At 46.8% G+C, this 10,289-nt stretch overlaps 1 pseudogene; it reads left to right on the top strand.

Moving 5' to 3' along the window:
* Positions 1-8,379: 8,379 nt before the first annotated feature.
* On the top strand, positions 8,380-10,020 carry LOC146802569 (uncharacterized; annotated as a pseudogene).
* Positions 10,021-10,289: the final 269 nt, after the last annotated feature.

The raw sequence follows: 10,289 nt of genomic DNA, 5'->3' as shown, positions 1-10,289 counted from the left end.
AACAGTGTATCTCTGGGAATAGATTTGACTTTCTTATAGGCTTCCGACGTGCTACAAATGCAATTAATGCTGAGGAGTTCCCCGTAGGGGATACTTTTTATGAGTTGTAATGGATGGGCACTGCTGGCGTGTAAAATCGAGTTGCCAGCAGTGGGTTTTCTATGCAGGGATGTCTCAATCTGGTTCTCGACAATCATGATCTTGGTGTCTAAAAACTCGACAGAGGTTTTATCAATGTTGGAAGTGAACTTGAGATTAAAAACGTTGTTGTTTAAAATCTCAATAAATCTCGACACACTAGTAAAATCACCTTTCCACACCATAAAAACATCATTAATATATCTGAGCCACTCAACAATGTTAGAATTGAATACATCAGCATGGGTCCCCATGAGAACCTGCTCCTCCCACCAGCCAACATGCAAACAAGCGTAGCTGGGGGAGAAGCAAGCTCCCATGGCGACTCCCCTCTTTTGGGAATAAATGTCATTTTCAAACATGAAATGGTTGTTATTTAGTGCCCACTTGATGAGTTCTAAAAGCATGACATTGTGGCTCTGAAATTTGATGGGTCTGCGGTCCAAATAATGTTTGGTGGCGGCAATTCCAGTACCATGTTCTATACTAGTGTACAGAGACTCTATGTCTAAGGTCACCAACAAGAAATCCTCATGCCATTGAATGTTAGTTAGTTTCCTGATAAAGTCGCCAGTGTCTTTTATGTAAGTAGGTAAATCTTGGACTAATGGTTGTAAAAAATAATCCACATACCTACTCGCGTTCTCACTGATGCTCCCAATAGATGAGATGATTGGTCTGCCCGGTACCGGCTTCACTCCTTTGTGGATCTTTGGTATAAGGCGAAGCGTAGGGATGATTGGAAACTCATTAAAAAGAAAATTAAATTCATGGTTCTAAATCAGTCCCTGCCTTTTATAGGAATGCAACATTTTCTTCAAGGATTCCTTAGAGGTGTTGTAGATTTTCATGCTGATTTTTTCATAGCAGTCTGTATCCGAAAGCTGCCTTTTTGCTTCAGTCCTGTACTCTTCCTTAGGCCATACGACCACGTTGCCCCCCTTATCAGACATACAGATCAAGAGACCAGGATTGTTATTCAATTTGCGAATAAGGTTTTTATATTGTAAATCCTGTTGGTTTATCTTCCCGTTTTTCGAGCTTGTGGCCCGGTAAAGATTTTTTAGATCATTGGTAACCATCTCCTGGTAAATATCGATGGCGTGCTTGGGCATCATGGGAATAAAACTTGATTTTCCTCTGAACGGACTGAGGCCGGCACATGGCTCTGTGCTAATAATTGATGCAAGCCTGTCCTGTGTGGATTGTATGTCATCTGACTGACCTCAAGAATCAGAATCCGTGTTATTTAGTTCAGCCAGGGTGAGGAGCAAATGTGCATCTGCTGCTGCCAGATTGTATTCACTGGTGGTCACCGTGTTATCGGAAGGAGCGGCATTTGGTTTGTTGCCAGCTTTGATAGTAAAAAATTTCTTTCGTTTTAATTTTCTTGTGAAGCTGAACTTATCCGCTCTGGTCTTGCAATAATTAAAGTTGTTACCAGCGCAATATGAGAGACCCAAAGATAGAATGTTTTCCTCTGCGGCAGTGAGAGCAAGTTTGGAAAGGTTGACTATAGTATTGTTGTTTTTCCCACCGTTTAGCGTCGTCGCCATTGTGTTTTTCTGCCCCTTTGTGCGGCGGGCCTTTCTTCTGGCGTTACGTTTTTTGTTTTGCTTGACCCTGCAATTGCTTGTGGATTCCGCGGCCTCAGGGTCTGGCGGCGGTCCTCGGCTAAAAAATTCAGCTCTTCTCCTGGTTGCAGAATGCTGGACTTCAAGCATCCACGGACCATTTCTTCCCCCTCGCTGCCGCTGCCACTGGTCAGGTAAACAGAATCACCTGTGTCTGATTCTACTGGCATACACTGTTCACTGGTGGTTGGTACATCTCGTGTAGTAGTAGCCAATTTGTCAGAACGTCTTTTCCTTGCACCATCATAGCGGCGAGCGAAAGTGAAAATCTGTCCAAGCTCATAATCCTCTCTGTCCCTGGTAAACTTGCGTATTTTCCTCTGCTTAAATTTTTCTTGTTGTTTGTTAATCCTGTCCTCAATTTCTTTTCTCAGTTTGAGAATTTCTTCTGTTTCAGGCCGTTTGCTAAGTTGTTCATTGATCTCCTCTATTTTCTTTACAAGCGAGTCACTGTCGATTCGGGCATATTTAATTAAGATTTTAACTGCATTCATGGAAGCGCTGAGATTGTTGTCCGCCCATTCCGCCAGCATTTCTGGGTGAATATTGTCGAAATTGGGCACCAGCATGATCCTCAAACCTCGTGGGACCCGACCTGCTTCCACATATTTAGTCAGTGAGATCTCCTCCCACCATTTCGTCATCTCACTTCGTTGACATTTCTCAAGTGCTTTCAATAAAGTTTTTAGATCGGGGTTGGTATCAATGGCTGAATTCGTGCCCTCATCAGTCCGTCTCGTAGATGCCGTCATCAGGTTTCTAAATAATTCATCAGCCTCCGCCTCGCGATCCCGCTGGGCGTTACTGGACATGTCTGTGGGGTGGTGACAATGTCTTCTTTGAGCAGTCCAGGTCTTGCCTGGATCGTGAAAATACAGAAACACTACCACGATACCCGTGATCGTCCGAAATTCTACTAGCCCATGCGAAGAGGAATCACCTGGAATCACCGGAAAGTGCATCGGGAAACCACATCCGGCAATGAACCTCAAAGGGCAGTCTGGGATATGTAGTCCACACGGGGGGCCGCCACGTTATTTCCTTATGAGAATAATATATATATCTTTTATTTATTTTCACAAAAAGGTTGCCCCACTGAAGACGCTACACATAAGAAATTACACACACATTTGTTAATGGCAGCAGCAGTATCCGTATCTCATACCGGTTCTCATTAAAATACCAAGCGTCTTATGTCCTTGATCACTGGCTATCAATAACAGAGGCAATGGATTTTCTGGAACGTTTTATTTAAATAGTCCAAGTTCTGCCCTGATGGGCATTGCACAATAGCCTGCTAGTTTGTATTTTAATGAGAACCGGTGTGAGATACGGATACTGTTGTTCCCGGTAACCTATGTGTGTGTTATTTCTTGTGTGTGGCGTCTTCAGTGGGGCAACCTTTTTGGGGAAAAAGATTAGTGGCCAGTCCAGCCACGAAGATGCCCCCTGCTGGGTAAGCGACTTCTGCAGTGCGTGAATCATGCGCTGTGAGAAACAAGGAGACCGGTGTTGCCGGTACATATGGGCAGCAGTCCTGGTTTTCTGTACATGGCTTCAACCCACTTGGGCAACATTATCATTGTGAACCCTCATGTGTTAATTTTATTTGAATTATGGAAGCAACGTCACCCACTCGGGTAGGATAATTGGAACTACGAGAACCAGTAGGCTATTGTGCCACATCAATCAGAGCGGAACTTGGACTATTCAAATAAAATGTTCCAGAAAATCCATTGCCTCTGTTTTGGATACCCAGTGATCAAGGACATAAGATTGTCTGAAATGCTTTTGGCATTTTAATGAGAACCAGTGTGTCGCGTCACACCGTGGCAGCATCCAACAAATACTGTAGAGTCTTACGGTATGACATATGCCGACTGGAACCCGAAGGATCTACAACTCCCATGATTCCATGGGTGATTGAAGTCGATGGCGTACCAACGTTCATGGAAGCTGGGGATATAATCGCTTCCAGGGCACCGGTCGGGTGCCGTTTATTCCATGACTAGGAGCTGACTTTGTGGAGAGAGAGGTCTGGTAAGGGTGCTTCTTGCACCACCCATTCCATGTCCTTTCTGCTGTTCCGTTTGGTCTCATTGGTAGACTATAGAGGAAATTGTTCCCGGCTGCTGTTTCAACCCGTTGGTTGAGCCATGGAATGGGCTCTCGCATGGGTAAATGAGTAGCGTCCTTGCATGTAATTCGTCCTACAGATTTGCCACATGTAAATTTAACATTGTGCAACACCACTGACTAGTCCTAAGAGTAACGGCAACGCGCATTGGTTACGCGGCTGCCATTACTGTTTGTGCATCCAGACTCTCTGTTCTCTCGAGTTGGAGAGTTGGGAGGCTAACTCATGCCGAGAGAGCGTTAACAACACGCAAAACGCTGGCGCAATATTTTCTGTCGATTATAGCTGAGTTAAGCATTCATTCCCAATGAGCAAGTGGTTGATCTTATTTCATTTGTGACACGTTGTGCATTGAGCAATTCTGTTTGGAGACTGCTGTCATTGGGTGCTTACTACTTCTGTGTGCTAAGAATACATCAGCCACATCTGACAATACATGTATGCTCAACTTGGTGTTTATTTGATTCACGTAAGGCCTCCAAGAGGAATTGGAGCCTGCACTTTGAATTCATTTGAATGAAACTTCCTTTAGGTTAACCAACCCATATGCACCCATTTAAACTTGCTGTTGTCTTGGTTGATTTGTTTATTTGTGTATCCCACAGCAGGGGTTGTTTGAGCATATCCAGAAGAACAGCTCTGCACCCCTGTTATCGCCACTATTTGATTCAATTGGTATGTAGAACCTATGAAAAAGTCTACCTCTAAACGGAGTATCATTAATGGGAACAGTTGTTAATTATATTGTTCTGTTCATAGATCATAGTGGATTCATGCCTCAAGGATTGTCCGTCTAGAAATCCGAATTCTTTTACTTTACAGGTATTATTACCAGGAGGAGTGTTAAAGAGGTGTTCTTGTGCCTATTGTTTGATATACTGTGTTCTCAACGTTATTACTCTTGTTGCAGGTCACCCTCCCCGCTGTTCCCATCCTTCCCTTCCCCCACTTGATCACTCCATTAAGTCTGTATGGGGCTATCAAGAGGTGTACCATATATAGCTACCTTAGAGGATGTTATAGCCGCCTTAGCCTCGGTACTGGTGGAACTGACTGCCTCAAGAGCGGAAACAGCTGCCCTACAGGCTCAGGTAGATAGGATTCAACTAAACCCTTTTGATGTGGGTTTAGCACACGCATCCCACGCAGCATCTGTGGTAGTGGAAATCCCTACACCCATCACTTCAGCTACACCTGAAAGGTTTCATGAGGAGAGTATCAAGGTGCAGATGTTCCTCACACAAGTACTACTACATTGTTCATGTAAAATCAAGGCCCTTAACACCAATCACGCTAGAGTAGCGTTTTTGATACCTTATCTGGCAGGGGATGCAGCCCAATGGGCGGTACCTCTAGTAACAAGCATTTGCAATGCAATAGGTCTCGCATTATTAAAAGTTGGAGCTTCTGGCATTGTAAATGACACTGTTTTTTAATTATATTTATTGTTTGCAGTGGAGTGATAATTTGACATGTATGCAATTACACCACTGCAGGAGACAATCGGAAGAGCACATATGGAAGAACTACCTGAATATTATATGCACGCTAAAATTGAGAGCATTATGTTACAAGCAGCTAGCTAGGCAGGGTGCTGCGAAAGAGGATTGATATGCAATAGTCAGCCAACTGAGAGCTCTTGCACTCAAAACACCAGGCCAACGCATGACCATGTGAGACACAGCAGAAGCAGCCTTTCAGCGATGTGAGCATCTGCACCCACAGACATGAGACTTGTGTGACCCTTAAGAAGGAGATTTGTCCTGGCGAAGGTTTTCTGTAGTTCAGCTTAACCGAGGCCAACAAAAAGAAAAATGTCCAAGCTTGACCCAAGTGGTTCTCTAAAACTTAGTCACCATAAGGATTCTGCATATAATGCAGCACAAATGGTTGACACACTTATGGGACCGAATGACATGCAGATCACTTTGCTATTAAAGGTCATAATTAGGGTATTATGGGGAAATACAAAATATACACTTATGCTGCATCTATAAAATAAACAAAGCATTTGCAAAATAAAACAAGTGCAAGTCCTAAAACAAGTGGGTTATGATTGCTGAAATTACTCTCTACAACCTGGGACTTGATCACCTTCCCAGTACATGCTTTGGATAGTACAATAAAGTCAATCAAATACCCCTTTCCTCTCCCGATAAATATTATCTGATTTGAGGATGCCTTGGGGGACAAATCAAGACTTATTATAGGATCATGGGTCTTTAGGATTCTGTTCGTATTATCACCACACAGAATGTGGTCAAAGTTCGAGAAATTACCAGAATCAGGTTCCTCTAATCCACATACTGTATTGTCTACGATAGGACATAGTCTAAAAATAAAATCCCCTCTCCAAAATATAACCTAAATCACATATATGTCTGTTATTATTGCCTCAAAGCTGAGGCATGGGAGCTAATAATGTGTATATTACTAGAAGCAAAGTTATTATGCTAAAAATGTAGTGGTTCACCACTCAATGGCAGACAAATAATTTGAAAGAAAGGGGAATCTAGATAGGTCTGTATTATCTTAGCTGCCAGTGTGACACTTGTAAGGGATAAGAGAGCCCCACTATGATGGCCTGATAAAGCCATAGTGGCAGGTGAGACAACCATGCAAAAAAACATTTATGTGCACAGTAGATACCATGTAGGTCTCCTGTAGACAAACAATCTGCTGCTTGGATATTAAAGACAATCTATTGTTATCACTTAATTTATTACTCAATCCCGCAAAATTCCAAGAGAGAAGGGACATATCATATGCTGGAGAGTCCGTTCCAGTGCAATCATTTGAAGCTCGACTATGTTCTAGAAGATTGCTTAAAGTTATTGGGGACAATGCACATAGCATCTATAGGACAAACATGGGCAATATCAGCTGGGGAGGCTGCTGGAAGAACGGTAAGCTGGGTAGCAATGTCCTTGGAAGGCAAGCCTGTTGCGGAATTAGTGGGGGTCAGCTGATTATCAGTATCTTTACCCTGTGTTCTGGCATCAAACGCTATATGATGTAGAGCGCATCTCCGCACCTTAAGGCTGGCCCTAGGGCAGAGAGTGTAGGTATTACAGTTAGCCATGATGGATGATGTTTTTATAATGCTAGCATTTTCCTCTGAGGGGGTTTTAATGGTTAAGGAAGCAGAACCATCCAGTCAATCAATTTTTTCAAGTACAGCAAAACGGTTTTGGCGTGGGCATAGAAAAGATACTACTATGCTCAAGGTTCTGGGAGACATAAAAAGTAGAATTGTTACTGCTTGTTTTGTAGTAATAGCCAGGGGAACCGGATATATCCTTTGAAGGAGCCCCTGCAGACCACCAAATCAATGCAAAATTTTGGGTCACATTAGTTAATTACGCCACAATCACCTGATTGCAGCTTAACGTTCTTCCCACCCAATACACTCTTCGGAGGCCAATGATTTCACTTGCAAATGTGTTGCCCCTAACAAATCTGATGGCAGAGCTGAGCCAATGCGTCAGCTGAGGGGTGGTTTTAATTTGAGCTGGGCACAAAGGAAGTACTTTATTCAGGACAACAAAATATGGAGTACACTCTGGAGGGAGCTGCATGGTATGAAGAAAAACGTTTCCACCCATGTACGGAGGAGAAATGTTAATAGATAATGAGGGAGAATTAGCACTAGGTTGTTGGAAGGGATCCTCTGTAATGCGCTGAGCTGTATTAGCAAGTTTGGGACCTCGGCCACCAGACTGGACACCCTTAGTGATTGAGTTCAGAGCCACAGTCTCTGTGGAACAAAGTTGAGGACCCATCTCCGTGGGTGGGCCTGAGCGCCAGTGCCAACAGCTCTTTCAGTGTTTTGTCGATGCTTTACACTCTAATAAGTCCCACATTTACCTCCAGAGGTACTGCATTTATGAAAGATGCAGCAATGACAGTCATTGTTACAGACAACATTTAAGGCAGGCCTCACAAATTCATGCAGAAAGCTTGTAGTCTGTCCAAATGCAGTGTTAAAGTACTCTCAAAGAATGCTCAGAATGCCAAACGAGGTATGCCCTGAGAACCCCCATATGTCCTTGCAGCGGAAGAACCCGAAGACGGAGGCAGCCGAGGCGGGAGGAAGGAAGGAAGCGCAGCCCTGGGGGTTGTATGTCATCTTTGGGCAGGAAATAACTGGCGGCGAGACCTGCTCATGGCGTCGCCTCACAAAATCATGCAGAAAGCTTGTAGTCTGTCCAAATGCAGTGTTAAAGTACTCTCAAAGAATGCTCAGAATGCCAAATGAGGTATGCCCTGAGAACCCCCATATGTCCTTGCAGCGGAAGAACCCGAAGACGGAGGCAGCCGAGGCGGGAGGAAGGAAGGAAGCGCAGCCCTGGGGGTTGTATGTCATCTTTGGGCAGGAAATAACTGGCGGCGAGACCTGCTCATGGCGTCGCCTGGAGATGAGCAGGCAGAGGGAGCGGTGCCCTGCTCCAGGGTCTGTGCCAGGGGGCCATGGAGGAGCGGGCCCCTGCCGCAGAAGAAGCTGAGCCGGGTGTGCGTCAGCTGGGGGTATGGGCGATTTACAGCTGCAGCTAGGGAGGGGAGAGGGGCAAGGGGATGAGGGAAGACTGTCCCTCAGCAAGGGGCAAGAGGGGAAGACGGGGCAGCGGGACCACTGGTCAGGAGAACAGGTGCAGCACGGCTCAAGGGTGGAGGGGGAGAAGGAGGGAGGACAGCAGGTGCTACAGGGTTCAGGGGTGGAGGGGCAGCTGCAGCAGCAGGGAGTAGCACAGGTGCAGCACAGCTCACGGGTGGAAGGGCAGCTGCAGCAGGAGGGAGTAGAACATGTGCAGCACAGCTCAAGGGTGGAGAGGCACCTCCAGCAGTAGGAAGTAGAACAGGTGCAGCACAGCTCAAGGGTGGAGGGACTGCTGCAGCAGGAGGGAGCAGAACAAGTGCAGCACAGCTCAAGAATGGAGGGACAGCTGCAACAGGACGCAGCAGAACAGGTGCAATACAGCTCAAGGGTGGAGGGGCTGCTGCAGCCGGAGGAAAGAGAACAGGTGCAGCACGGCTCAAGGGTGGAGGGGCAGCATGAGGTAGGATAATAGGTGCTGCAGGGTTCAAGGGTGGAGGGGCAGCTGCAGCAGGAAGGGGGCAGAACAGGAGCAGCACATCTCAAGGGTGGAGGGGCTTCTGCAGCTGGAGGAAAGAGAACAAGTACAGCACGGCTCTAGGGTGGAGGGGCACCTCCAGCAGGAGGGAGTAGAACAGGTGAAGCATGGCTCAAGGGTGGAGAGGCAGCAGGAGGGAGAACAGGTGCTGCAGGGTTCAAGGGTGGAGGGGCATCTACAGCAGGAGGGAGGAGAACAGGTGCAGCACGGCTCAAGGGTGGAGGGGTAGCAGGAAGAAAGAGAACAGGTGCTGCAGGGTTCAAGGGTGAAGGGGCAGCTGCAGCAGGAGGGAGGAGAACAGGTGCTGCAGGGTTCAAGGGTGGAGGGGCAGCTACAGCAGGAGGGAGGAGAACAGGTGCTGCAGGGTTCAAGGGTGAAGGGGCAGGTGCAGCGGGGCACTGTAGAACAGATGCAGCAGGACTTAGAGATGGATGGGGAGCTGCAGCATGGTACTGGCAAACATGTGCAGCAGGGCTCAAGGGTAAAAGGGCAGGCGCAGCAGGAGGGCATGATTCTGGCACCACAGGGCTTAGAGACGAAGAGGCTCCTGTACCCGGAGTCGGAGAGGCGCGTGCTGCAGACCAAATATCTCGGGACAGAAGAAGAGCAGGAGCGGACACTCGGGTTAGGAGAGCAGAGGCATCCGAGCAGAGAGGAGGGGGGTGAAAAGGAGCCCGGAGAGGAGGGACAGCTGTGTGCTGCAATAAAAGAGGTGCTAGAGCAGGAAGCGCTGAAGAGACCGCATAGCACCGATGGAACAGACAAAGAAGGACAAGGAAACCCCCTGCACTGGGCCAAGGCCCAGGGTGACACCCTGCGGGAGCTGACAGGCTCGAGCAATGAATCCAGTCACGTGACCTACTTCCTGACGAGTGACAACATCCCAGAGGTAAGCATCAGGTCAGCGGGTACCGCGCCTCCTAACGCCCAGCCCGGAGGTAGGAGGGGATTGCTGCTTTTCAGAAAGGTGCAGCAGTGAGCTAAACGCTCGTTGCTGATGTCTGCTGTAATCAGTTGTTCCCGAGTTCGACTCCAATAAAACTAGTCTATCCTTCCGCGGCAACAGTGCTGTTAAACTGAGTAGTAATACAAAGACCTGTTACTAACAACGCATGGAATAATCCAAAAAGAAGCCCGCTCGTGCCACTGTGAGTCATGTGCTTTCAATTATCGCGCCTGTGTCTGGGCACGATAATTGAAACCACATGGCCTATTGGTGTCTAGTACACGCACCAATCACGTAATAGA

Source organism: Triturus cristatus, chromosome 8 (genome assembly GCF_964204655.1).
Source record: "Triturus cristatus chromosome 8, aTriCri1.1, whole genome shotgun sequence".
Lineage (NCBI taxonomy): Eukaryota > Metazoa > Chordata > Amphibia > Caudata > Salamandridae > Triturus > Triturus cristatus.
Note: the sequence above shows the minus strand (reverse complement) of the source record. Positions and strands in the feature narration are given on the sequence as shown.